Source organism: Lycium barbarum, chromosome 2 (genome assembly GCF_019175385.1).
Source record: "Lycium barbarum isolate Lr01 chromosome 2, ASM1917538v2, whole genome shotgun sequence".
In the NCBI taxonomy this organism is placed as follows: Eukaryota; Viridiplantae; Streptophyta; class Magnoliopsida; order Solanales; family Solanaceae; genus Lycium; species Lycium barbarum.
The window spans coordinates 51,672,516-51,678,019 of record NC_083338.1 but is presented as its reverse complement, the minus strand read 5'-3'; positions in this window follow the sequence as shown (position 1 = coordinate 51,678,019).

Here is a 5,504-nt window from a genome sequence, read left to right as displayed (position 1 = left end):
TTTATAGTAATTTTATTTGGTAACATTAACAGTAATTATTTCTTATAATCGGTTAATACAAAAATAATGTAAATTTTCCTTACACTGCTGCCTAAGTACTATTTGTTACTACTATAATAGTACTCCCTCCAGTCCAAAATAATTGAGGTTTTAGCCTCTAAGAGTTGGTCCAAAATAATTGATATATCACAAAACCTAAGAATGTATTTAGTTCTCTTTTCCAAATTTGCACTTGACATATTCCCATATCTTCATAATAATTATATCAACCAAAAAAACAAAAGAAAATCATAATTAAGAATATCAGTCAAAAGCCCTCTTAACTTTTAGGAGTTAGTAAAGTCCTTAATCCATGTACTCAAACTTAAATCTCGATTATTTTGGATCGGAGGGAGTACTATTTAATAGAGAAAGTTAGCATGCTCAAAATTTTAAGGGGTGAGAGGAAAGGGAGGGTAAGGGAACCTTATCCCTTCGCATAAATTAATCTGGGTCCATTAATTTGTGGACTGTTCCTCGAGCTGTCTTCATCACGTAAGGCCCTATACTGGGCTTACTGCCACCATTTTGGACATAAAAGAAAAATGGAGAAGCTTTTGTGTTGTATATATACACATAAATGTTTCATCATAAAAAAATGGAGGTGCTCCTCAGAGAGTCATCACCAACTAGATATAGCTCGATGAAGCTATATATGATAAGAGGCGTATCCAAGATTTAGAGTCTATGTTTGAAAACGGTATCACTAATTGGCCTTGCATGTTGGTACAGGAAGTAAGAGTTGCAGCCAAGGATGACTTGCCGACTCTTGAATTAACAGTAAATGGTATTATTCATACGATGGGACTTGAAAGAGAAAGGTTGGCAAGTGGTCCTTGGCTACATTTTTCTTTCTGCCCCTCAAGCCAGGTCTTTGGTGAACATAAGATTAATTAAGGCAGCTTCTACAAAACCATGGTAATGCCTTCCCACTTTTCTGTATCCTTATTGCTATATACATTTTTAGTACTCAAGATTCATAAATATATCTGCAAAACGTGTATTGCCTCTCAGTTTTTTCTTTCAACATCTTTTACCCTATGTATGTTGTGTTTAACTACCTTTTTTTTCCTTCAAAAGATAGACGCACACACTGATAGAGAAACATATAAATTGCATATCACACATTGCAGGGACTTTCTAGTAGATTTTGTCGCTAGTTAGTCTCGAGCAAGATGCATTAGACATCAAAATTTTCCTAAATTTAAGTTGAGCCACTACAAGACAAGCCCAATCCGTTGTCTTCAACCTCAAAGGATCTCTTGGAGGCTACTCTAACAACAAACTAGCTCACACTTATATGAAGGGGTACATATTCCCTTGGAAAGGCATCTCGAAAATTCCATAAAATCATAAAATATTCATAAAGAGATCAAGATGTCAAATACTATCTTTCTCAAAGCCAAGGAATTCAACAGACTTCTTCCCGAAGATCAACTCGAAAGACCGAAGTATTGTCCAACATTCTTGACGATCAAATACATCTCAAGGAGGTCCAAATCATCTTAAATTCGAGAGATGCTACTAACGGCCCTCGAATGACGAAAAAAATTTAGGAGAGAAAAATCAAGGGAATACAACGAATTTTACCTATCACAATCTTGATAAATAAAATCACTTTTTTATTTGCTTTATGATTGCTGTTTAATTTACATACATAAGAAAACTTGTTGTAAACAGCTTTATTACAAAATAGAGAGGGGATTCATTAGCACAAAAATATTATGTTCGATAGCCATGTGTGCTAAAGAGTCTGCGACTATATTATCCTCTCTGTAGGTGTGACTCAAGCATATATGGTCTTCCTTCCTAGTTACCAGATCAAGTAGTAGGGACCTGCATTGAGATATTAAGTGAGAGTATCTTTGTGTTTGAGTACCTGCAACAACTGTAAGTTCTATTATTTGGTACAATTGCTTTTATTAGAGTTATTCTAATTTTGTGAACTTATAAGATCTGTTCTTAATTTCATAGTTTTGGGACTTTGGATTTCAAACATGCGTGTTAGAAAAATAATTTAAAGATTCATTAAGATGTATGAGAGAGATTTCCGACAATCAATTTTCCTGGTGATTATTATATAAAACAGACAAGTAACAAGCTTAGCAAAGGTCTATGATATGAAAGGCAGCAATTTAGAGCTTGTACACGTTGAAAGATCTCTACTTTCTTGTTTGCGCCCTCTAATCTTACATCTTGTCTTTCTACTAGTTCTTACCTATAGGAAGTCAGTCAAGTTTTTTCTTTTTAAAATTCACTCTTGAGGTCGCGTCTTTTAAAAGATCTAAAGTGACAACTAAATATAGTCCAGCTTAATTAATGATAAATATGTAAAAATGAATAACCAGGGTGCATTTGAACTCAGTTTTGCACTTTATTTTTTGCTATCTATTCATTTAAAAGTTTATACGCAAATGTGTTCATTCTCATTTTATTGAGTAGAAATATACATTTCCAATTTTGTTTCCTAATTGACAAGTTGTAGCAAATTAATTAAATTAGTGCACTTCCTTATTGTTTAAGAAGCAATGAAGTCTTTAATGGATTTGTGTGTTGTGGAAGCAATGAATTAGAGGACATTATATGTTTTGATTCCTCACCCCCCCTTTGTCATAAATGTTTTAAACAAGAGATCTATGTTAGAAAAATAGGTTTCAGAAGCGAGGAAGAAATAATTTGGTTTTGATAGAGTAATTTCTGTCCTTAAGGAATTTAAGCCTCTCACTTCGTTGCTGTAGGGATGATAGCAGAATTCCCCCAGGATTTACAAAGCCAACAAAATTCAAGTTTCAGCAATTAACTTGAATTTCCCACAAGAATAGAATGTTGTGATTTGTAGTGGTAAGTGAAAGAGAGAGAGAGAGAGAGAGAGAGAGAGAGAGAGAGTAATCTGATTCATATTTGGGAATAATAAAGTATTTATAATGCCTAATGTCTGTTCAAACCAACATATACATCTTTTAGGAATAGACACTTTTTAACTTAAACCTTTTAGGAATAGGTACCTTTTAATCACAACCAGTCATTTTAGTGACTGAAAACATATTCACCAAAACATCTTCTCAATTAACTCCTCACTTAGTTAGTGATTGATGCTCTTTATGAGATTTATGCATATAGTAGGTCTCTTTCAAGTTGAACCTTCTAATTGTATAAACGATTTAAATCCTTGTCAAAATTGATAGTTAGATTAATTCTATTGAACTACAATTCCTTAATGACAAAGACGGAAAAACTTTATACACATAAATCATACCAACTTCACAACTTGTTCACCGTGAGTTTTAGCACCCAATTATGGCCTTGTGCTACCTCCTGAATTCATAAACACTTTACCAAGTTTGTCTCCCAACTTTGGCCCAAGCGGAACCATTTCAATTGTTTATATAGGTTAAGTTTTAAACCAAGTCCTTACCCTGGACCTTACCTAGTTCTTAATCTGAACTCTGGTTTCTTCATTAAGAGTACTTTTGTACTCACCCTCCTTTTTCTAAGTACTAAATTCCAGTACTTGCTAATAGTCACAGAATAACCACTTGTCCTAGAGCAATAATAGAGGTAAAGTTCCCATTACCCATGACAATTTAATTTGCCTTAGACCCCCAACACTTATATTGCTATAATCATACCTCTCTAGAGCATTTTAGACGTCAATGGGTTGCCATAGTCGCTTAGACATGACATAAACAGCTGGTGATAATTCCACCAACATTCAGATTTAAGCAATATGTCTAAATTTTCCATTCTTCTAAGTGCCTTAGACATAGTTACTTCATTATCACAGTGCAAAGAGAACCATTGGCTTCCATTGTGGCCACAACTTTATAATAAAATTTCCAGCCATTTTGCTTCTCTTTCTACATCTATGAGTTCAAATTTCATAAAGAAATGAGTGACCCACGTCCGTTTCTTAGAAGCTCATGAAACTGCTTCTCCATCCAAAATGGGATCCAATCAGACGCGCGGTAACTTATTATCATTTACTCTAGTTATCCAACTAGCATCACAAAATCCTTCAATATTGAACACATAATTTTAAAGTAAGGCAAAGATTTGTCCTTTTAAGATAATCAAGTATCCTTATGATAATTCTCCAATGTTCCCTTCTAGGATTATGAGCGTATTTCGATATTTACAAATAGCAAAGGCAAAACCTAGTGCAATTAGATTACCACTGCACTAGCATAACCTTATTGACTAATAAATCTTTTCAAGTTCTCAATCAATTTATAAAACCATCAAATTATGTATAAATTTCTTAATACCCAATGATTAAACACCTTGGAAAGAACCTTTTCAATGTAGTTGCATTCACATAAAGTGAAACCCCCACTATAATTTTAATTTTGATACCTAAGAGATAGAATCAACTTCTCTCAAATCTTTCATCTTAACTTGTGAGTTCAAAACTTCTTACTTTCATTCATGTTCAGTTCTTATAGCATGTCACCGACACAAAGATATACCACTCTGTAATCCTTTGTGAACCTGAAATCCATTTATCTGCTCCATTATGTTTAAAATCATTTGATAAAATTACCTTATCAAATTTTCATACTTGTTGGAGCTTGTTTAATTCATACAACGACTTATAGCCCATATACTTTTCTTCTCATTTTCAGGAAGCACAATCTGAAGCCATTGCTTCACATCTTTTGATCCTCATCCAGATTCAAGACAATAGTATTTTATTTAATACTTTATCTGTACTTCCTTCAACTAAAACATAATTTGCTTGAGTAGAAATAAAAATCAGAATCTAAATTCTTATTCTCAGTAAGTCTTTCACTCCTCATACATTCAATAGGAGATTCAATTTCTTTTCTTTATCGAAAGAAGTTCATACTACATATTGTCCATAGTTAAAAAACTCTTATTCACAATTACTATAGTATCATTTTAACTTACTCAGCCTGAATTGTCGTTGTAGTATTATCTTGGGTTACTTTCTGATTAGAGAATTTATATTTATGAATAGATATTTTCCTTCATCGGAAAGTATTTCACTTCGTAGGGTTTTAACTTTTTTTCCAATGGCTTTCAACTAATCCTTTGTAACCCTTAAACATTTCAACAATTTGACCTTTTGTTCGTATCAAACTAACATCTATATATTTTCACTATCCATACCAATATATCTATACTATTTCATGATCTCAGCAATAAACTTTCAAGTAATATTGTAAGCCTAAGTCATGTCTTACCACCTTGAAAATAATCTTCCACATTTCATTCATCCTATTAAATTATATACCAACTAATTAATTTATGGCAGGAAAATAGATCATACTTTGAGATCATAAAAAAAAAAAAATATGTAACAGCCCAGGCCACCGCATGTAGAAATTGTCCGCTTTGGAGCCTCTGCCCCTCACGGTTTTAAAACGCGTCTATAAGGGAGAGGTATCCAAGCACTTATAAAGCACTCTTCGTTCTCCTCCCCAACCGATGTGGGATTCGCCTGA